At 47.7% G+C, this 24765-nt stretch overlaps 1 protein-coding gene across 1 annotated transcript in view; it reads left to right on the top strand.

The window, feature by feature from the left end:
- RGS12 (regulator of G protein signaling 12) overlaps positions 1-24765 on the top strand; it is a gene marked incomplete at its 3' end in the record, with an annotated part of 381119 nt that overhangs the window by 181822 nt on the left and 174532 nt on the right. The gene's annotated exons all lie outside the window — the stretch shown is intronic.

Here is a 24765-nt window from a genome sequence, read left to right as displayed (position 1 = left end):
TACACACAGCGGGCGGATCTCCAGACTCGATCCACGACGATCGGGTAAGAGCAGCGGCGATCGCCGCTGCTCCTCCCCTGGCCCGACTCCCGCTGTGAATGAAAACAGCGAGCCAGAAGGGGGAGTGTCTGACGACGTAGTACTACGTCGTCAGACGATAACGAGCCACTCTGCCGCAGTAATATTACTGTGAGCAGTCGTAAAGTGGTTTAAACGTATTCCCCTTTGGAATGCACTGGCCAATCCCTTTATTTAGTATGTTCTTGAAGCCCTCCCATTTTTCCTCCTGTGTTCTTTGTTTCTAGGGTTCTATACCATTTCATATTGTCTGGCAAAGAGCGCAGTTTAGGGAAGTAGGCTCTTTTGAAATTCAGTGTCCTTATATTACCCTTGAGTTTCCTATTTCTATGATTTATACTGAAACTAATTGACCTATGGTCACTGTTTCCTAAGTTGCCCCGTATTTTTTCATCCGTGATCAGGTCTGTATTGTTAGTAATCTGTAGGTCTAGTACCGCATTGTTTCTTGTCCGTGCGTTCACCATCTGACCCATGAAATTGTCCTGCAAGACATTTTGGAACTGCCGAGCATTAGATGAATGTGTGGTTCCTTCTGCCGAGTCTATATCTGGATAATTAAAGTCCCCAATTATAATGACATTTTCCATCCTTGCTGCCATTCCAAGCTGTGATATGAGGCCCGCCTCCCCCTCCTCCCTCTGGTTTGGGGGCTTATAGCATACGCTCAATATTACTTTCCCCATAGTGCCTTCCCTTAGAGATTCTACCCATAGGGATTCTACCTCCCCTTAGCTCCATTCGTGATATCGTCCCTCATATTTACCTGCACATTGTTCTTAATATACAGACATACATACATTGCCTTCTCTATCTCTGCAATATAGGGAATACCCCTGAATGGTCGCCAGCCAATCATGAGAGCTGTCAAACCAAGTCTCTGAAATTCCCACAAAACCAAAATCCTCATACATTAGCAGCTCCAATTCTCCCATCTTGTTGGCAGATTTCTAGCATTGGCATACAAACCTCGTAATTTTGTCTGGTTGCATACTATATCCTAATTCGATGTTTTGAGGCTCCATTTGCGATTTGGCCGCCTACCTACCTTTGGTTTAGGATCTCTGGACACCCTACTGCTAATGCCCCATTAATGCCAGCTGGACCTTGCTCCCCACTGGCTAATTCTACATTTTTTTACCCTCCCCCCCAACACCTAGTTTAAAAGCCCCTCTAACTTGTTGGCCATCTTCTCTCCCAGTACAGCTGCACCCTCCCCATTTAGATGCAATCTGTCTCTACCGAAGAGCCGGTAGCCGACGGAGAAGTTGGCCCAGTTCTCCAGGAACCCGAAACCCTCCTTACTCCTCCAGCTCCTCAGCCACTTTTTCCCTAATCTCCCGGTGCCTCTCCGGGGTGGCTCGAGGTACAGGTAGTATTTCTGAAAATACTACCTTGGAGGTCCTACTCCTCAATTTAGCTCCCAAGTTCCTGAAATCGTTTTTTAGGACTCTCCATTTCCCTCTAACTTTGTCATTGCTACCCACGTGTGCCATGACAGCTGGGTCTTCCCCAGCCCCACCCAATAATCTGTTCACCTCTGTCCAGATCCGTGATGTGCTGGATAAACATATAAATATAAACTGCTAAATACCTTTTCTCATCAGCAATATATAGCAGACTTGTGACTTCTATCAGTGTCTGGCTGAACACTGATTAAAGCTTGTAGGAGGAGTTTTCATTCTCCTCTGTCCTATGAGTCTGCAGGAGCCCTGACTTTGTCTGGACAGTGCTGATCGTCCCTGTGCTGATTAAATGCACCCTTCCAAAAAAGCAAAAAAATCTAGCCAAACACACCAAACTGAGCATGTGCAGAGTGCCCCCAGGCTCTGTTCTACCAGAAAATGGATTGGGGACAGTAAAAGAAGGGGAGGATTAGAGAAGACCAGATCAAACCTTTTTTACACAATGCAGAGGGTTAACCCTTTAGGTTCCACAGTTAGTATAACGAGCATGCTTTACTGCAAATACAGACCAGTTTTACTGTTGTGGGTTTAGTAACTCTTTAACCACTTCCCGCCCGCCCTATAGGCGATTGACGGCAGGAAGGTGGTTGCATTATCCTGACCGGATGTCATATGACGGCGGCAGGATAATGCGTTCTGCGCGCCCCAGAGCAGCGATCAGTGTTGCAGTGTGTCACACTGACACACTGCATCTCTGATCTCAGTAAAGAGCCTACTGACGTAGGCTCTTTACCATGTGACCAGCCAGGTCCAATCACGGCTGGTCACATAGTACACAGGAAGAGCAGTTGATCGGCTTTCCTCAGTACGTGCCTGACAGGCACGACTAAAGGAGAGCCGATCTGCAGCTCTCCTGATGGGGGGGTCTGCACTGGTAATCAGATCATTGATTACCAGTGCAGACCCTCGGGGGGGGGGGGAGCCACTAGAACCACCAGGGATGCCCACCCATGACCCCAGGGATGCCCGCTATGGCCACCAGGGATGGCAATCAGAGCTCAGGGAGCCCGCCAGTGCCCTCCCCATCAGTGCTGCCCGCCAGTTCCCTCCCCATCAGTGCTGCCCACCAGTGCCCATCATTGCCATCTATTAGTGCCGCCCACCAATGCCCATTAATGCCCATCAGTGCCGCCTATCAGTGCCCACCAGTGCCACCTATCAGTGCCCATTAGTGCCCATCAGTGCCCAGCAGTGCCGCCTATCAGTGCCCACCAATGCTGCATATCAGTGCTACCTATCAGTGCCGCCTATCAGTGCCACACCATCAGTGCCTGTCAGTGCAGCCTTATCAGTGCAGGAAAAAACATATTTATTTACAAAATTGTATAACGTAAACAAAAAAAGTTTGTTTTTTTTCAAACTTTTCGCTTGTTTAGCATAAAAGAAAAAACTTTGCGGTGATCAAATACCACCAAAAGAAAGCTCTATTTGTGGGGGGAAATGACATAAATTTGGTGTGGGTACAGTGTTGCATGACCGCGCAATTCTCATTCAAAATGCAACAGCGCTAAAAGCTGAAAATTGGCCTGTGCAGGAAGGGGGTGAAAGTGCCCGGTATTGAAGTGGTTAAGGAAACATAACTAACAGGGACATGGGGCTTAGTTTTTTTTTTTTTTTTTAAATAGGAGGCAAGTATGCCATTAAAAATTCCTTCTTTCTCCTTTCAGAAAACTATGGATGAAAAAGTGTTGTAGTAATTGAATGTCAGTAAAGGTAAAAACAGACAGACCCAGTCTGAGATGGGAAGAAAGGAGACACTCTTCCAAACCCTAAACAAGGGTTCTCTTTTGGATTCTAGCAGAAATGACATTGGTTTCTGCGTGCATCTCCTTAGTTGTGGAATTACTGCAATTTTCACAGTTCCGCCTGACTCCAATATACTCAGCATGTTGTCATCATGAGTCTTGTGACACACCGCCACTGTACAGAGAGCCTCCACTCATTCATAGAAGTCAGAGTAATAATAGGAACACTTCAGATGATTATGACTTGCGCCAATTCCTTCTAATCCAGCATGTTAATGGCACACAGCAAGCAATGACCCTGAGTAGCGCATTGTAATCTAACTGCTGACTGTGTTAATTCTGTCCCCTCCTGAATGGTGGGCAGATCCCTCTTCCCTACTTATTAAGGTGTATAAAGCTTGGGAGGTGGGGCTGAGGCTGCAGAATTAAACACTACTTTTACCAGAGCCATTTACATCATCAAACTTTCTAATATTAGACATAAATCACATAATAATGTCTATACTTATGAAGCTGCAAGTACACTGCTTTCACATTGTAAAGTGTACCTGTCACCTTCGTGCATATGGGGGAAAAAACTACTAAAAAAATCCCAATCAAAGCATTACTTTAGTAATGCATTTGGGGAGTTCCTTTTAGGGGAAGGTATAGTGGGGGGGGGGGTTTACTAAAACTGGAGCGTGCACAATCTGGTGCAGCTCTGCATAGAAACCAATCCGCTTCCAGGTTTTATTGCCAAAGCTGAATTGGGCAAGCTGAAGTTAGAAGCTGATTGGCTACTATGCACAGCTGCACCTGATTCTGAATGCTCCAGTTTTAGTAAATTTACCCCAGTGTGTTCTCAGTAAGCACATATTTTTAGTAGGTATTAGGCTTAGGCCCCTTTCACACTTGTGCGAGTTGTCCTGCGACTTGGGACTGCAAAGTCACATGAAAAGTCATACCCCATGAGTACAGTTCATATCTGTGCAACTTCAAAGTAGTCCCTGCACTACTTTTGGTCCGACTTTGATGCGACTTGAGGTCCCTAGACCTCAAGATTACACAGTCATTGCTTCAAGTCCAGTCAAAATCACGGCAAAATATTGCAGGAAAATCGTACGACTTTCAGGTTGCACAAATGTGAAAGGGGCCTTAGGGCTCTTTCACACGGTCCGCCTCCGTAGGCGGATCCGTGCTGCTCAGCAGGGATCGATCCGCGATCCCCGCTGAGCCGGCGGATGACAGCTCCGTCTCCGCTTGCAGTGCAGAGAGGGAGGTGTCACAGCCCCCGCTGCTCTCTATGGGGAATCGGATGAGAGCGGACCGCCTGTCCGCTCTTATCCGATTCCATCCGATCGGATCCCCAGGACGAATGGAAAATAGGGTTTCCATCCATCCGGATTTCACGGACAGGATCGGATGCGGATGGCAGCGGGTGTCAGCGCACATGTCTCCGCTGACATCCGCTGCTCCATAGGGCTGAATGGGGCATCCGATCAGATCCGCCTAAAAAACTGACAGGCGGATCTGATCGGACCGCCCGTGTGAAAGAGCCCTTAGTCATTTTTAGTGTGACTTTTTTTAAGTTAAGGCTCCTTTCACACACTCCGTTTTTCTCAGCGGGGGATCGATCTGCCGATCCCCCGCTGAGAAGGTTGACAGCTGTGTCTCCGCGCTGTGTCTCCGCGCTGTGTGCGGAGACACAGCTGTCAGTTCCCCATGCATCTCTATGGGGGAAATCAGATGGGAACGGACTGTCTGTCCGTTCTCATCCGATCCCATCTGATCCGCTGCAAGGATGGAAAATAGGGTTTCCATCCGTCCAGATTTGACGGATCGGATGTCAGCGGACATTTCTCTGCTGACATCCGATGCCCCATAGGGATGCAAGGGGGGACCGTTCAGATCCACCAAAAAAACTGACAGGCGGATCTGAACACTCCGCCTGTGTGAAAGAGCCCTAAATATAGAGATTTGCGGATTGCCCACTAGAGACAGCTGTGTTTTTTCCGCTCAGCCTCCCAGGGCCACTCTGCTTGTATCCAAAGCCAACAACTTTTTTCTGTTTTTGGATAGTGTAGGGAAGGGTTACTAAAGTTGGCCATATATTTGAATTCTGTATTGAAAATTTTAGTTTTAAAAAACGTAAGATCAATTTTCCAACCATTAGTGGGTCAAATCGATGTTCATTTTCAACTGCAGTGACAAGTCCAAGCATGGAAAATTTTCTCCAAATTTCTAATAGTTTATGTGGTGTTCGGTGAAGTCCATTTCTTACAAAATCGAATGTTAAAAGCAAACAAATTTTGAACAACATTCTTCAAATCATCGAATGTTACAAGCATTTTATCGTGCAAGAAGTCTCATTTGAAAATGTATTAGTGTATGGCCAGCTTAACCCGCAAAGTTTTTCTAGCGGTCTATGTCCCCACTGGGGAGATTCGTCCTATTTGTCCAGGTATCTTTGGAACAGGAAAAGTCCAGGAAAGTGCGGAAATAAGTAAGGCTCGGTTTATGTATGAAACCCCATGTGAATCACACAGGAACTGCGCCCCATTCCTGTGCTATTCACGTTCAGTGTGGTGCGATTTAAGCTTATTCATTTTGAATTGGTCCAAATCGTACCACATTGCATCAAAGACGTGAATGCAGCGTTTTTGAGCTGCACTGCTGCCGGATCCAGTGCGATCTGGTGCAGGCAAATGCACTGCATTTGCGACCTGCGTTTGGGGTGTTGTTAACTTTGTATTCACACCCGCAGCAGATCGCAAAGGGCAGAGCGATTTGCATGAGGTGTGGAAAACACACGGATCGTAGCGTTTCACTCACCACATAAGTGTGAACTTATCTTAATAGAAGAGAAGCCTTCCTACGTCAAAAACTCTCTTAAGGGCCAGTTCACATCAGAAGACGGTGTGGAAAAACCAGCATTCTGTGCGCATTTAAACACATTGCAGTTGGAATCTGCAGCGGGTATCAATATTACATTTATGATACCCCAAATGCAGGTCGCAAATGCAGTGCATTTGCCTGAATCAGATCGCATGGTACAGAAGTAACATGCAATACGGTTGCAGTGAGTTAGTGCATGCACTACTTTTGATGTGATGCAGTGCGATTTTTGTCCATTCAAAATAATTGGGCTGAAATCTCACTGCACAGTACTGCATGTGTATTGCACAAAAACGCACAGCATGTTCCCTGTTCAATTCCTGGTGTAAGAGGGAATTTCCTCTTCCTGTTGTGTCTGAGGGACAGGAAGTGAAGGTAAATCTCCTTTCCAGAATCCCTGTCAGCAGATTTCACCACTCTATCCTAATTCTAAAAGTCAAATACTAATAACTGCTATTCACCACACATAGTGGGGGTATTACTTGAAAAAAAAACTTCCAGGGCTATTTATCCTACTAAACTTCGTGTTCATATATTCTGTGCAAATGCCAGCAAAATCAAATATCACTAGGCTATTTTCTCTCTAGGTTGAATGTTTGCTCTTTATTCAAAAGAGTAGAATGAATTAGGAAAATATCACATTATGGCCAATAGATGGAGCTGACAAGCTTAGGAAATAAATACTTGTATACTTTGATCCTCAGCTCCATCTAATAGCTATAATATGGTATTTTTGCTGATTTACACTATTCTTATGATTGAAGAACATCCAACCTGGAGAGAAATTATTCTAGTAACATTAGATTTTGCCAGCATTTGCACAAATGAATGTACATGATTTCATAGAATAAATAGCTTTGTGGTTCTTTTTTCAGCCGCTGTGTTTTTGGAAAGTGCAACACCAATAGAGAGTCCACCAGCACAACAATGATAGAGAACACACCAGTGCAACACTGATAGAGAGCATGCCAGTGCAACACCAATAGAGAGCATGCCAGTGCAACATCAATAGAGAGCACACCAGTGCAACACCAATAGAGAGCACACCAGTGCAACACCAATAGAGAGCACACCAGTGCAACACCAATAGAGAGCACACCAGTCCCACACCAATAGAGAGCACACCGATAGAGAGCATACCAGTGCCGCACCAATAGAGAGCACACCAGTGCCACACCAATAGTGAGCACACAAGTCCCACACCAATAGAGAGCACACCAGTGCCACACCAATAGAGAGCACACCAGTGCAACACCAATTGTGAGCATGCCAGTGCCACACCAATAGAGAGCACACCAGTGCCACACCAATAGAGAGCACACCAGTGCCACACCAGTCCCACACCAATAGAGAGCACACCAGTCCCACACCAATTGAGAGCACACCAGTCCCACACCAATAGAGAGCACACCAGTGCAACACCAATAGAGAGCACACCGATAGAGAGCATACCAGTGCCACACCAATAGTGAGCACACCAGTCCCACACCAATAGAGAGCACACCAGTCCCACACCAATAGAGAGCACACCAGTGCCACACCGATAGAGAGCATGCCAGTGCCACACCAATAGAGAGCACACCAGTCCCACACCAATAGAGAGCACACCAGTCCCACACCAATAGAGAGCACACCAGTCCCACACCAATAGAGAGCACGCCAGTGCCACACCAATAGAGAGCACACCGGTGCAACACCGATAGAGAGCATGCCAGTGCCACACCGATAGAGAGCATGCCAGTGCCACACCAATAGAGAGCACACCAGTCCCACACCAATAGAGAGCACACCAGTCCCACACCAATAGAGAGCACACCAGTCCCACACCAATAGAGAGCACACCAGTGCAACACCGATAGAGAGCACGCCAGTTCCACACCAATAGAGAGCACACCAGTCCCACACCAATAGAGAGCACACCAGTCCCACACCAATAGAGAGCACACCAGTCCCACACCAATAGAGAGCACGCCAGTGCCACACCGATAGAGAGCACGCCAGTGCCACACCGATAGAGAGCACACCAGTGCAACAGCGATAGAGAGCACGCCAGTGCCACACCGATAGAGAGCACGCCAGTGCCACACCAATAGAGAGCACACCAGCGCCACACCAATAGAGAGCACACCAGTGCCACACCAATAGCACACCAATAGAGAGCACACCAGTCCCACACCAATAGAGAGCACACCAGTCCCACACCAATAGAGAGCACACCAGTTCCACACAAATAGCACACCAATAGAGAGCACACCAGTCTCACACCAATAGAGAGCACACCAGTGCCACACAAATAGCACACCAATAGAGAGCACACCAGTCTCACACCAATAGAGAGCACACCAGTGCCACACCAAAAGAGAGTACACCAGTCCCACACCAATAGAGAGCACCCCAGTTCCACACCAATAGAGAGCACACCAGTGCCACACCAATAGAGAGCACACCAGTGCCACACCAATAGAGAGCACACCAATAGAGAGCACACCACTGCCACACCAATAGGACACCAATAGAGAGCACACCAGTCCCACACCAATAGAGAGCACACCAGTCCCACACCAATAGAGAGCACACCAGTCCCACACCAATAGAGAGCACGCCAGTGCCACATCAATAGAGAGCACACCAGTGCAACACCGATAGAGAGCATGCCAGTGCCACACCGATAGAGAGCACACCAGTGCCACATCGATAGAGAGCACGCCAGTGCCACACCAATAGAGAGCACACCAGTGCCACATCAATAGAGAGCACACCAGTGCAACAGCGATAGAGAGCACGCCAGTGCCACACCGATAGAGAGCACGCCAGTGCCACACCAATAGAGAGCACACCAGTCCCACACCAATAGAGAGCACACCAGCGCCACACCAATAGCACACCAATAGAGAGCACACCAGTCCCACACCAATAGAGAGCACACCAGCGCCACACCAATAGCACACCAATAGAGAGCACACCAGTCCCACACCAATAGAGAGCACACCAGTGCCGCAGCAATAGAGGGCACACCAATAGAGAGCACACCAGTGCCACACCAATTTCGTAATATTTTACTAGCTAAAGACTTTTTAAAGCATTGTATCTACTCTGATGCACACATTAGTGTAGTTAGAGATATCCGCGCCCCATTGTCCAACTGCCGTTCACTGTCCAACCATAAAAGTTAGTTATGTAGAATGTGGCAGCAGATAAGTGGTTGGAAGATGATCCATAGGAGAAATGAACAGGTAAGTTGCAGTGCCAGTTCAGAGAGAAGTTATTCTTCAGGTGTCCGTAGTGGTTTGAATGTGAAATTACAGATCAGATGAGATGTACGATGAAACCCCTTTGCTTTCTGTGCCAGACCTGCAGTTTTCCTGGAAAGTTCTGCTGTGGATCCCCTCCAGACAGAATGTCAAATTCCCCCCATAATGACCAGGGCCAGGCTAACAATATTGCTGTTCGGAAGTAAATCTGTTTTCAGTAGTAATTAGTTGTATCGCTCAATCTTCCTTTAGACTGGTAAAAAATAAAACCAAAAATTTGTAAGATCTTAATGTGTACTAAACCCAAAAATGTAACAGTAACTTCTTAGTCCTTGGTGTGGTGGCTCTATATGCTTTCTTTTTTTATTTCTTTTCAAGCTTCTTTTGCTTTTTCACTTGTTTATTCCACAAACGACACACTTCCTGTTCCACTTCCTGTCCTGAGTGGCTACATTACTCCTCCACTGCATCTATGGTGGGAGCCATGGTTGTCACCCCAGGATGTCCCCCTGGTTTGGACATGTCCATAATGCTTCATCTCCAGTACATGGATTGGGGGAGGGGGGGGCAATTGGAGAAGAAGAGGAGGGACAGGTAATGCAAGCTCTTCTCCATTCACAGAACCCCTTGTATTCTGTAAAGAAAATTCAAGGCTTTCTGTGAAAGGAAGAGGAGAGGCCGGCCTGGAGCCCTTCACTTTCCTAGCTGCATCTTCCATCCCCAGAAATCCAGTACTGGTGTGTAGGAGCCGGCTTGCAGCAAGGTATCAATTTTTATACTACAACAGCCATTCACAAACCGTATACAGGTAGCTAGTTTGGTATTCAAAATATATATTTTTTTCCCTGGAGTTAAACTTTAAGATATGACTTGTTTTACATTCTGCGTAAACAAATTTCTCTCTCTTTTATATATAGATGTATAGATAGATTGCTATATAATTATCTGTAATTTTTCTTTTTTACCTTATAAGACCATAGAAAGAACATTTCTTCTCCTACGCACAGCTGGCTTTCTGTTTAATAACGGCATTGTAAGACTTAGCAGTCAGCCCTTATATAAGCTTGGGATGAAGTGCAATAATTGATCCATGACTCATGCCAATGGGGTCAATCATATGTAGCGGGGTTAAACATGCCTAAAGACACTGTTTGATATGTGGGAAGGAACTAGGCTCCCTCTAGTGGTAGCTGCATGGAATTTCCCGGGCTGTGACTTCCTTTTCACAAGATGAAGAAACTACATCTCCCAGGCTGCTTTGCAAGATCCAGGAACTAGGCTCCCTCTAGTGGTAGCTGCATGGAATTTCCCAGGCTGTGACTTCCTTTTCACAAGATGAAGAAACTACATCTCCCAGGCTGCTTTGCAAGATCCAGGGTGCACGGCTGCACCGCACGGCACTATGGGGGAGGTTATTTAAAGGAAGAGAGAAGCGCGCGAAGGGGGGGGGCCTTTCTGCGCTGGACTCTGAGGAACCAGCGAGCGAGAGTGAAGGACTGACACTGGATATTGGGCCAGAGCCTTTTAGCCTGGAGGGACGACGTGGAACCGTCCCATCTCAAGCACGAGGCACATTCCTGGAGGTCATACTGCTGTTTGCCGAGACCGGAAGTCATCCGCCAGAAGGACCCCGCGCGGCTGGCATATAGCCAAAGGACTGAGACCGCAGTGGAAGCGCGCGAAGGAGAAACTTCTGGTGGTGAGAGGGCACATGCCCAATAACTGACTTTATCTGCTGAAGAGACAGTTTTATCTACAGATAGCGGTAGCGCAGCAGGAGGTGATAAAACCCCGGGGTTTATCACCATACCCTCTCAGGAGACTCATAGACAAACAATAAGGTCTGTAAAGGAGTCGCCAGAGGCTTATCTCTCTCGCAGAAGTTATTGCTCAGTTACGCAGACACCCTGCGGTGACAACTAACAGCTCGTTGTTTTTTTCTCTCTTGATCTTTATTCCTAATCTGGATTACAAATGAGCTCTATTCAATAACCTTGCTAGCGAAGATCAACAAGAAAGAGGAGAACTCTGGGGGAGGGACTCAGATAGGCCCACCTACCTGGTACTGTGTCTAGCCTTAATGCAGGAGGAGTGTGGGGGTATTCTTTTACCTTTTTAAAGCTGTTTTAAATAACCTTTTATGGACTTGTATTGTATTGTATTGTATCTCCCCTATTCAATTTGATACATAGTAAACTAAGTTTGGTTAATTACAATCTTGTGCGTTGTTCCATTGTGTCACCCAGAAGGACTACTATTCAAGAAGGTAACAAGGTATTGTTGCATAGTGAAGTATTGTATTCCAACCTGTGTATCTATTTGATAGTCCAGTCCTATTCAGGGTCAGTTGTGCCTGAGGAGGGATCGAGCCAATTTGATTGGGTTGTTAGGCAGGGTGTAGACCCAATAATATAATCAGCAGCTCCTGCGGGGGTGGTGCTACACGTGGGGGCTCGTCCGGGATTTCTACAGTCCTGCAATACAACCCTCTCAGCCATAGAATCCCCTCCCACGCAGAAATGGATCCTGTCGCTGCTGCTGAGTGGTGCAAGGAAGAGAATGTCATAGTGGAAAATGGCCTGGTGGTTGAAATCAAGGGAGAAGCCTGGACTGAAGAAAAGCTCCTCCCTGTTTTGAGGGCACTATCCACAGACAGGAAATTTTGGGTGATTGACATGAAAACTGACACCACTGTCCCACACACGTATGCACTGTGTGAGTGGAGGAAGGGGGTCCCTGATTATTTCAACGGAAACAGTGTAAAAACTACTGACCAAACAGAACTTTTCCTGATACATCCAGGAGTTCCTATTGCGGGTCCCTCATCCACCACCCCTGGGGTATCCAGCCAAGAAAAAGGTGTCCAAGAAGGGCATCCTGAGTTATCACCTTTGTCGACTTTTAGCTCAGAACTGTGTGCTGTTCTTGGGGAGATTGTGGCAAAATGTAGTAGGGACTCCTCGAGCTATTTGATGACTGGATATAGGAAGCTCCGGACATTCTCTGGGAAACAGCCTGTGCCTTCAGCAGAAGATGGGTTCGAAGAGTGGTTAGATACCGCCACTCAGGCTTTGGAGGAATGGGAGGTACCAGAACAGCACAAGAAGCAGAGAATCACAGAGAGTTTAAGGGGACCTGCATTAGAGGCTGTACGTAATCTAAAGCTTAGCAAGAAGAACTGCACTGCACAGGATTATTTGGACATTCTGCAAGATGTGTTTGGTCGGACGGAGAACGCGGCTGAACTTCTCTACCAGTTGGACCACTGTTATCAGGAAGAGGGGGAGAAGTTGTCCGAATTCATTAAACGTCTGGATAGGATTATCCACCAGATTCTGTTAAAGAAAGGAATAGACCACCGGAAAATAGATGAGACTCGTGCACGACAGGTTCTGAAAGGGGCTCAACCTTTAGATCCCATTGCCATACTGTTACGAACTCGTCGAGATGGCGGCATTCTAGAATACCCCGATCTGATTCGAATGGTCAGAGAGGAAGAGGTTATGTTGGACAACAAGAAGAAAAGTCGGCAGTTTGACTCAACTGCCCGGGTTGGAGTGATAAGTGTGGAAGAGGGTGACTCTCAAGTTGAACTCCTAAAGACCCAAGTGTCTCAGTTGATAGAAATGGTGTCCATCCTGACTGGTCAGGTATCCACTCTACCCAAGGGGAGTATATCGGAGAGGCCAGATGAACCTGTTAGTCTCAGCACAGATCCAGAGCCACGGCCTGCAAGATTGTTAACTTGTTTCAACTGCGGGGGAGTTGGGCATGTTAGAAGGGTATGTCCCAGCTCAGGAAATGCTGCCGCGAAACCTCGCGAGCCAGCGGGAAACTTCAGAGGACACCGGTGAAGGAGTCAACCGGGTGTCCGCCAGTCTTAAGGGACTCCAGAAGTGGTGCAGGATCAGGGAAACTGAGTCAGGGGGTCAGACCCAAATATAATACCCTCAGTTCTAGACTCCGGGTTACTGAGGGAAGGAAAGTCAATGCACACCGGGTTCAGCGGGGGCCCAGATCAAGGAAGAAAAAGGAGAAGAGGGCCAGGGTACAGAGAACTGAATCAGACAACCAGGCTACATCAAGAGAATTCCCAACTAACTTGGTCGGGCCCTCCCCAGTGGTCTCGGTTCAGGTGGAAGGAATTTACACAAGAGCCCTCCTTGACACAGGGGCCCAGGTGACTCTTTTGTATAGAGACTTCTATGATAAATATCTTACCCATCTACCTTTGCAGAAGTTGGAAGATCTGGAGATATGGGGTATTGGGACCCAAAGTTTTCCCTATGACGGGTATCTGCCAATCAAGTTGACCTTTGATCCATCAGTGGCTGGTGAAGCGGAAACCTTCGACACCTTAGCGGTGGTCTGTCCTCGTCCACCAGGGGCCAACAAAAGCTCTCTCATCGTAGGAACAAACACTGACCTGGTAAGGCGCCTTCTGATACAACTGGTCCAGGGACAAGATGCTCAGGCGCCAAGGATCCATCCCATGCTACGGCAGGCCTACCAACGATTAGTGTTGGAGCAAGAGGCCCCCGCAGAAGGAGTTGGACGACTCTGGAAGCTGGATAGAGCAGAAAAGGTCTTACAGCCAGGAGAGGTGGCCTGTTTTAAGGCTTCTGTTAAACTCACATGGCAACAGCCGGGTCCCTTCATTATCTTTGAATCAGGTCAAAAGGAGAGACAGAGAGGGATAGAAGTGATCCCTGAGGTGATCCCTTTGAAGGTGTTACAGGAAAACCGTGGAAGGGTTTTAGTGAGTGTCAGAAACACCTCTATTACACCAGTGAAGGTACCGGCCAGAGTGCTCCTGGGCCAAGTCAACCCGGCTACCCCAGTTGCCCCCATTGATTTCAAAGAAAAGGAACAGGGTGAAGCGGTTATAGAGGAGCTTTGCTCTGGAAACGCTGCCCTCCCGCCGGAATGGGTGAAGAGGGCCAAGGCACAACTTGCTCGATGTAGGGAAATATTCTCTAAGGACGAGTTTGACGTGGGATGTGCCAGGAGCGCTACTCATAAGATCCGCCTGAGTGAGGACAAGCCTTTCAGGGAGAGAGTCCGGCGAGTCCCCTTAGGTGACTTAGAAGATCTACGTCAACAGCTGGCAGAGCTCAAAAAGATCGGGATTATCCGAGAATCCAGGAGCCCGTATGCTTCCCCGATAGTGGTAGTCCGGAAGAAAAATGGATCTTTGAGGCTTTGTATCGACTACCGAACGCTGAACAGAAGAACCATCCCAGACCAGTATACCACTCCTCGAATCGAAGATGCCCTACAGAGTCTGTCAGGGGCGAAGTGGTTCAGTGTGATGGACTTAAAGAGTGGGTATTATCAGATCCCCATGCACCCTGAAGATCGGGAGAAAACAGCCTTCATCACCCCTGTGGGGTTCTTTGAGTTCAATCGCATGCCTCAGGGGTTGTCCGGGGCCCCTGCTACCTTCCAAAGGCTGATGGAGAGGACCGTTGGAGATATGAATTTGATAGAGGTACTGGTATACTTGGATGATGTTATCGTGTTTGGCAGAACTTTAGAAGAACATGAGGAGAGGTTGGAAAAGGTCTTGAAGAGGCTACATGAAGAAGGTCTGAAACTTTCTCCTGAGAAGTGCCAATTCTATCAGTCCTCGGTCCATTACCTGGGCCATATCGTGTCTGAAGAAGGGGTGGCCACTGACCCGGACAAGCTGGATGCTGTTGCTTCCTGGCCGAGACCCACAAATGTGACCGAACTCCGGTCATTCTTGGGCTTTTGCTCCTATTACAGGAGGTTTGTGGAGGGGTTCGCCCAGATTGCCCGACCCCTAAATGAGCTCCTGAAGAATGAAGAAGATGATGTCCCTGAGTTGGTAAAGCCGGCGAAGTCCACCATAGGCCCCCGGAAGGCTAAGGAATCCATCCAGGATCAGTGGACCCCGGAATGCGAAGGGGCCTTTGTCCAGCTGAAGGAAACCCTAACCACTGCCCCTGTGTTGGCCTATGCGGACCCCACAAAACCATATGAACTGCATGTTGATGCCAGCCGAGATGGGCTGGGGGGGGTACTTTATCAGGAGCATGAGGGTCATCTGCGACCTGTTGCCTATGTGAGCAGAAGCCTATTGCCTGCTGAAAGGAATTATCCTACTCACAAACTTGAATTCTTGGCCTTGAAGTGGGCAGTGGTTGACAAATTGAAAGACTACCTGTACGGAGCTGAATTCATTGTCAAGACAGATAATAATCCCCTCACCTATCTGTTGACTACGGCCAAGCTGGATGCAACAGGACATCGATGGTTGGCTGCCCTCTCTAGCTTCAATTTTAGCCTGAAGTATCGGCCAGGAATCGGAAATAGGGATGCAGATGCCCTATCCAGAAGGTTGCATGTTCCACAGGAACCTGCGGAAGAATGGACTCATTTGGCTCCAGAAGGGGTGCGTGCCCTATATCAGGGAACTGAATTTCGATCCCGAGGAGGGTCAAGAGCAGAAGAGATTGGGGTTTCGGCTATCGGAGTACCCAAATGCTACTGCCAGGTGACCCAAGTTGAAGGGGAGGGTTTGCCCCGGCTGTCCAAAAGGGACTTGCGGAAGGAGCAGTTGGAAGACCCTTTGGGAAAACTTCTCTTGGAAGCTCTGGAGATCCAGAGCCCTGAGTTGCTTCTAACTGACTCCCCTCAGGGGGCCCGTCTGTTGCATAGAGAGTGGACCCGGTTACAGATCAGAGAAGGAGTGGCCTACCGGAGAGGTCCATCTGAAGATCTGGAGGAGAAGTGGCAACTGTTCTTACCAGCTAAATACAGAGAGGGAGTTCTGGCCGCTCTTCATGATAATCATGGCCATCTGGGGCCCGAAAGAACCTTTCAGCTTGTCAGGGACAGGTTCTACTGGCCTTGTATGAGGGCCGAAGTTGAAGGATACTGTCATTCTTGTGTCCGGTGTATACAGAGGAAGACTCTGCCACGTCAAGCAGCCCCAATGGGCCATCTACAAAGTCAGGGACCCATGGAGCTGGTGTGCATTGATTTCCTTTGCTTAGAGCCTGATCTGAGTGGCCAGGGGAATGTCCTTGTGGTAACAGACCATTTTACCAGATATGCTCAAGTATTCCCAACAAGGGATCAGAAGGCCTCAACGGTAGCCAAAGTTCTTGTAGAGAAGTTCTTTGTACATTATGGGTTACCACAACGCCTCCATTCTGATCAGGGAAGGGACTTTGAAAGCAGACTGATCAAGAGACTGTTAGATATGTTAGGCATTCAAAAGACTAGAACCACTCCCTACCATCCACAGGGGGATGCCCAGCCTGAACGATTTAACAGGACTCTTTTGGATATGTTGGGGACTTTGAGCTCAGAGAAGAAACAGCATTGGGGCAAGCACGTAGCTGCCATTGTGCATGCCTACAACAGCACTGTCAGTGATGCTACTGGATATTCCCCTTATCGGCTGATGTTTGGAAGGGAGGCTCGGTTGCCAGTGGATTTGGCCTTTGGCATTTCGCCTGATCATACCTCTTCAGCATCGCATAGAGGATATGTGGACCGACTGCGGAAGAGTCTGAAAGCGGCCTATGACAAGGCTCAGGCCACATCTGATCAACGTGGACTGCGGAATAAAAAAAATTTCGACCTAAAAGTTCGGATCCATGACCTGCAACCAGGGGACAGGGTTTTGTTGAGAAACTTGGGTGTCCCGGGAAAACACAAGTTGGCAGACCGCTGGAAGTCCCAACCTTATGTTATCTGCAAGCAACTGCCAAACCTTCCTGTGTACCAAATTCGGCCTGAGGGAAGTGTGGGTCCATTGAAGGCTTGGCATCGGAACCATTTGCTGCCTCTCTCTGAAGCGGTTCGTATGCCCCCTGTGGAAGACTTGTCAGCGGCCCCTTCGACTTCTCGCCGGTCCAGACCAGTTACCAGATCTCAGACGATGCTCCCAGATGAGGGAGAGGGAAGTTCTCCATCTGAAGATTTGGAAGATGAAGAGGAGGTACCCGACTGGTTGTGGTCATCTCAGTTGCCAGAACCCACACCTGCCTCCCTGTCTTCGTCTGACTTGGCTGATAGAGGAGCCCTTCGGGCAGAAGCCCCTGAATTCATACCCTTTCATATGCTTCCAGAAGAAGCAGCTGAGGATGAAGATCCTGAGGAGGAGGTTGCACCCTTCTCTGAAGAAGAACTGACCTCTCTTGAACCATCAGGTGCCTCTGTGTTGGAACATGAGGAGGGGGACATGGAAGAATCCTCAGAAGTGCCTGATCCTAGTACCTCTGAGAGCATGCCTCCACGGGAACAGAGGGAAAGGAGAGTCATTCACCCACCTAAGAGACTGACCTATGATCAATTGGGTGAATGTTCGGAAGAAGCTGTTTTTATCTCCAAAAGGTCTCCTGACCAGCCTAGTTCCTCCACTGTAGATTTGGTGGGGGACAACCCTAGCTCACCCCCAGGCACAACTGTACAGGCCACCCAAGTTTTGGGGGGTCTGTGAGAGATCATGAGAACAAAGTATTGAAGTAGAAAACGTTTGCATTTAAGTTTGTACATAAGGATATTGGGTTTGGCCATTATAATAAGCACAGTTTTTGATGTTCACAATTTGGTTTACTTTGTGAGTTAATGTTTGCGCACATTTGTTGCTCTGACCTCACTATATGTTTTTTTCTCTTTCTCACCTTTTGATGTTTTTTTTTCAACACAAACTTTAAGATGTAAGTGTTTAAGAAATTGCAAAGGCACATGTGCTTTTTAAAGGAGCACTATATAAAAGCACTAGAAATCAGCACTATATTAACACTGTAGAAATCACTTATTTGCTTATTAATTGCACTTTATCGTTTTACTGTTGCACTGCTATTAGAATACAAAATTGGATGTATTCAGATTGACTTATTTCAGCAAAATGTTAATGTTTTTGTTGTATAATGCCAACCTATGCACTAGGGTACATACTGTTGACCTCTTTGGGGACCAAAGTTTCTCAAGTGGGGGGAGTGTGTAGCGGGGTTAAACATGCCTAAAGACACTGTTTGATATGTGGGAAGGAACTAGGCTCCCTCTAGTGGTAGCTGCATGGAATTTCCCGGGCTGTGACTTCCTTTTCACAAGATGAAGAAACTACATCTCCCAGGCTGCTTTGCAAGATCCAGGAACTAGGCTCCCTCTAGTGGTAGCTGCATGGAATTTCCCAGGCTGTGACTTCCTTTTCACAAGATGAAGAAACTACATCTCCCAGGCTGCTTTGCAAGATCCAGGGTGCACGGCTGCACCGCACGGCACTATGGGGGAGGTTATTTAAAGGAAGAGAGAAGCGCGCGAAGGGGGGGGGCCTTTCTGCGCTGGACTCTGAGGAACCAGCGAGCGAGAGTGAAGGACTGACACTGGATATTGGGCCAGAGCCTTTTAGCCTGGAGGGACGACGTGGAACCGTCCCATCTCAAGCACGAGGCACATTCCTGGAGGTCATACTGCTGTTTGCCGAGACCGGAAGTCATCCGCCAGAAGGACCCCGCGCGGCTGGCATATAGCCAAAGGACTGAGACCGCAGTGGAAGCGCGCGAAGGAGAAACTTCTGGTGGTGAGAGGGCACATGCCCAATAACTGACTTTATCTGCTGAAGAGACAGTTTTATCTACAGATAGCGGTAGCGCAGCAGGAGGTGATAAAACCCCGGGGTTTATCACCATACCCTCTCAGGAGACTCATAGACAAACAATAAGGTCTGTAAAGGAGTCGCCAGAGGCTTATCTCTCTCGCAGAAGTTATTGCTCAGTTACGCAGACACCCTGCGGTGACAACTAACAGCTCGTTGTTTTTTTCTCTCTTGATCTTTATTCCTAATCTGGATTACAAATGAGCTCTATTCAATAACCTTGCTAGCGAAGATCAACAAGAAAGAGGAGAACTCTGGGGGAGGGACTCAGATAGGCCCACCTACCTGGTACTGTGTCTAGCCTTAATGCAGGAGGAGTGTGGGGGTATTCTTTTACCTTTTTAAAGCTGTTTTAAATAACCTTTTATGGACTTGTATTGTATTGTATTGTATCTCCCCTATTCAATTTGATACATAGTAAACTAAGTTTGGTTAATTACAATCTTGTGCGTTGTTCCATTGTGTCACCCAGAAGGACTACTATTCAAGAAGGTAACAAGGTATTGTTGCATAGTGAAGTATTGTATTCCAACCTGTGTATCTATTTGATAGTCCAGTCCTATTCAGGGTCAGTTGTGCCTGAGGAGGGATCGAGCCAATTTGATTGGGTTGTTAGGCAGGGTGTAGACCCAATAATATAATCAGCAGCTCCTGCGGGGGTGGTGCTACACATATGTATATTCAGAAATGCTGGGAAAGTAAACCAAATCCCCAACGAAACCTGGGATATCGGGAGAATATGGAATGTGATGTGTTTTTTACACTGTATGTATAGACTCTGGTGTTGGTAAGACTTTTCACTTCTTCTGATCCAGATGCCAAGTGACCCTGGCAGCCAGCTCCAGCTTGAACTGAAGAAAGCAGATCAGGCAGAAGCGGGAAAGGGGCATAGGACAGGGAATGGGATGGGGCATAGGACAGGGAATGGGATGGGGCATAGGATGGGGCACGCTTACACATACAATGCTGAAGGAACAGTTTGGCCAGAGGTCAGATTTTGTGTACAAAGGAAGTACATGGCCAGTTCTGTGGAGTTTTTCTATTCCATGCAGTTTTATTTGTTAGGGTTGTAGACCACATTGGGCTTGATCAGTCACTGGTCGTGAGTGGGTGATAATGTGGGCGAGTAAAGAAGTAGAAGAAAAAAGAATGGAGTCCTCTTAGGGCTTGGGTTCCTTCCTTCAGGTATGGCCTTAGGGCTGTTCCACACGTAGATTTGGAAAGGTGAGTAGAAAGGAGCACCCGGTTTCCAATTGGGTACAATTGGGAAGGTAAGTTAGAGGGCGTTTGTTGAAAATAGCAACAAGTACTTCGATTCAACATGTTTGAAGGGAATAGCCATGAAGAAGGGGGGGGGGGGGTCCATGTTCCCTCGAAAATGCGTTGGCGCGAGGTAGCTATTTTCAATAAACGCCTTCTTACTCACCTTCAGAGTTGTATAAAGTACTCGAAACCCATACTTGAGAAAAAGTACAAGTGCTCGATCAAAAAGTGACTTGAGTAGAAGTGGAAGTGCTCGATCAAAAATTGACTTGAATAGAAGTACTAAAGTATTCAACATTTTTTGTACTTAAGTATTGCAAGTAGTTTTTTAAAACATTTTGCTACTCAAGTAATGAAAGTAAAAGTACCAGTAGTTTTGAAAAAAAAAATTGCTACTCAAGTACTGAAAGTAAAAGCACAAGTACTGTGTTATGTAGTTATTAAAGAAAGAAGTCAAACGTTTGAACATCATATTGTTTTTTATTATTTCAAATGCAGCTTTTATTTATACATACAGTAGCATTTATTTTCGTATGCGCTGATAATACACATGTTTTGAGCTTCATGAAACCTGCCATCTACTGTTCTGGCAGTGGTAATTTTTATAATAGTAACGAGTAATTATGCAGCACAAAAAAAAAATATCAGAGTAGAAGTATTGAAATCATCGAAAAAAATGTAGTGAAGTAAAAGTGGAAGTGGGAGAAAAAAATTCTACTCTAGGAAAGTACAGATACCGCCTTTCGGTACTTAAGTACGGTAGTGAAGTAGTTCTACTTAGTTACTATACATCTCTGGTCACCTTCCAACTTGTATCTTATTGGACACTGGGTGCTTCTTTTTACTCGCCTTTCCAAATCTATGTGTGGAACGTGTGTAGGTTTAGAGATTTTAGTGTTGGGGTGGAATTCTAGTTTAATTCTTGCTGCCCATGTAACACAGAAGGTTTTCTCTAACACCCATACACCGCACATATGCATCCATGGTGGCTGAGGTCTCTGTGCGGAAAGGGCCCTCACTATACACACTCAGATCAGCTCTCAGTCTCTACTACTGATAAGTGGGCAGCGGGATCGGCTCCCAGTCATCTGATCGCTGTGACAGCCAATCACAGAAGTCACCTTATCATCCGGTCCTTCCCCCAGGTTCAGGAAGGGGTTAAAGAAAAATTTTATCTACAAGTTCATTAAAGGAGCAAGAGGAGAAGAGTCGGGATACTTTAAAGTGGCAGTAAAGTTGGTGGGATTTTTGACTTACTGTAAAATCCATCTCTCTGATGTTCATTGACGGACACAGCTCCTGATCTTCTTAACCATTGGGTTGTACTGCCCCTTACAGGAGTAGTACACTAGGCAGAAAAAAATCTGGCTACGCCTATGGGCAGTCCCAGGGGGTATACTCCCTCTCCCTGCTATAGGTACTCAGTTTAGCTACAAGCAGTGTCGGAAGAATTACAACTCCACAGAGGTGTGGGTGCTGTGTCCATCAATGAACTACAGAGAAATGGATTTTACGGTAAGTCAAAAATCCCATTTTCTCTTCTGTTCATTGACGGACACAGCTCCTGTTCTTCATAACCATTGGGACGTCTCAAAGCAGTGTTAAACATGAGGGGTGGGAACAGCAAACAGAAATTCTCAAGGCTAACTATAGCCAACCAGGCAACAGGAGCTCAACTAAAACAACTAGAACTCACCTGAAAAAGACAATACACCTTCTAAGAGGATCAGGTCCTCTAAACAGCAGCATGAAAACCTTGCGCCCAATGGAAGCAGATGTCAACACATCCACTTTATAGAACTTTGTGAAAGTGTGCACCAACGACCAGGTGGCCGCCTTGCAGACCTGCGTCACTGACGCCTGATAACGGGAGGCCCAGGAGGCACTGAGTGCCCGAGTAGAGTGCGCCTTGACAGGGAAAGGAGGAACCTGACCTTTAATAGAATAGGCCTGAAGCACCGTCGGGGATGGCGGGGGGCGGCGCTTTTTGCAAGCACGTCGCCCAAAAGCCACCTCCACCTGGGACACCAAGGACTCCAGGACCGCCATCAGTGCAGCCATGGATGGGACCCCGAGGACCCCTCAGCTTCAGAGAGGGGATCAGGTGGGGAAATGTGCTGCAAAAACTCCCATGAGTCACCAGGGGGACCCCACAAAAAGTGTAAAACACTGCTAAGGGACAACCCCACTGCTCTGGCAGCTCACCCAGTTGCCAGCCACCGAGCACCAATCGATCTTAAGTAGACAGGGAGAGGACTCCACCAGACTCACCACCCCACAGAAACCAGGCACCGCAGCTACCAGGAGAATCTGCACTGCACGAACGGCTATCAGGAAACAAAAAGATCCAAGAGTCAGCACCAGGGGATGAGGAGCTCCCACCACCAAAATCGCTGCCCAGAGGGCTCCACTGGCATGGCTGCCGCTATTTTCAATGGCAAACCCCCGAAAAATGGCCGCCGGACTACACAAACTTGGCCACTGTGCATTAAGCACACAGGCTATAAGAAAATGGAGGCACCAGGAGGGATCCCTAGGTCTCAGAAAACGGCACAGGCAGGAAGGGGGGCCCTGGCAGATACAGCCCCCCCCCACAGCCGGTCACCCAGCCCCCCTGCCTCCATCGCCAACACAGCACCCTCCCCCCACCCAGGCCACCCCACAGCCCCAGTGTCAGTGAAGGATGTGGGGCAAGATGGCCACCCACAGGGACCACCAGACCGATGAGGGGGTGCCTAATGGGAAGGAGGGGAGCCCAAGGGTCCAACTGTCCCATGGAGGGGCCCACGTCCACCCCAAAACCCTTCAGGGGTAGAGGGTGGACAGTAGCTTACCATACCAGGAACCAGACAGGCACTGCTCCAGACAGAACCTCTTCTCCATCGAAATGGGGGGGGGGGGGGGCTGTCAGCCAGGAGGAACTTTGCTACTTGTCCAAGACCCGGTCGTATGCGACCTCGCGAGACGTTTAACTCGCAGACCAGCCCCCGTCGTGCACAGATGAGGTCTGTACGTGCTCGCTGGCCAGACTAGGGTGACCACTGGATCTAGATTATCCAGCCCATCGCCCAGTCCGGCAGTTTATTTGTAGATCTCACAGGAAAAAATCCAGGAGAAAAAAATTCTATCTAAAAATAAAAAATTGCCAGGACCAGAGATCCCAGCAAGGAATTAGGTCCTTACCCCTGACTAGGCAGAACGTATAGCAGTGAGGGAGTATACCCACTGGGACTGCCCATAGGCGTAGCCAGACTTTTCTGCCTGGTGTCCTACTCCTGTAGGGGGCAGTATAACCCAATGGTTAAGAAGATCAGGAGCTGTGTCCGTCAATGAACGAAAGAGATAAAAGGCCCCCCTCCCTGCAGGTTTTAGCTATATTGTGCTAGTATGCACTGTATACTAGCACATTATGTTAGACTTACCTGCCCTGTCCCCACTGAGGTGCTCAGACACAGGGAAGGGCCGATTTAACCCAGCAGGCTGAATGAAAAAAAAAAACTGTTGGGTTAGGAAGAGCTGCTGTACTAACAATCCGACATTAGTACAGCAACCCCCCCCCCCCCCCCACTGAGCCATTGTGTTCTGACTGGGGGACAGCTCCCCCCCCCCCCCCGCCAGAACACTTCAGTCAGCTCTCTCTGCCATTGGCTAAGAGCGCTGATCGGGAGCCGGTGGGCAGCTGGTTTCCCAGCATGCACATCCGACAGAAGCCAGCCAAACCAGCTGCCATACACAGGGGTTGAATGTCGGCCATTTTTTTGTTTTTTCCAGCGGATGTCTCCGAACATTCCGCCCGTGTGTACTAGGCTTCAGAGCTCACCACACACATCACAATCTGATTGTACAATCACCTTTTACATAAAAGCCTTATAGTGCAAGGGCATGCCTGGTTGTATACAGATTGGTTGTATAGATGAGGGAGGTCCTCCTATCACACAGATTGGGTAGATCTCAGGCTGATTGTACAGAGATTGGCTGTTCAGATTGTAAAGAGAAGTCATACACACATTATGACCTGAGCATACAATCTCTGTACAATCATTCTATGATCTACCCAATCTTAGTCATAAGTTGTATAGATTAGGGAAGTCCTCTTATCACATAGATTGGGTAGATCATTGATTGATTGTACAGAGATTGTATGGTCAGGTTGTAATGTGTGTATGATGACTCCTTCTCTTTACAATCTGAACAGCCAATGTCTGTACAATCAGGCTGATGATAGGAGGAGCTCCCTCATCTGTAAAATCAGGCTCCTATGCTGGTTGTAGATTGTAAGGTGTGTGATGCCCCATCCATAGATGATGATTGGCACTGTGTATAATGGAGGATGGTGCTAGGATATGTTGTGTCGGTCCTGTGTATATAATGGAGGATGGTGCTGGTATTATATTGTGTCGGTCCTGTGTATATAATGGAGGATGGTGCTGGTATTATTTTGTGTCGGTCCT

The sequence above is a fragment of the Pelophylax lessonae genome (genome assembly GCF_965119305.1).
Source record: "Pelophylax lessonae genome assembly, chromosome: 1".
Lineage (NCBI taxonomy): Eukaryota > Metazoa > Chordata > Amphibia > Anura > Ranidae > Pelophylax > Pelophylax lessonae.
The sequence above is the reverse complement of the archived record's forward strand: the minus strand, read 5'-3'. Positions and strand labels throughout refer to the sequence as shown.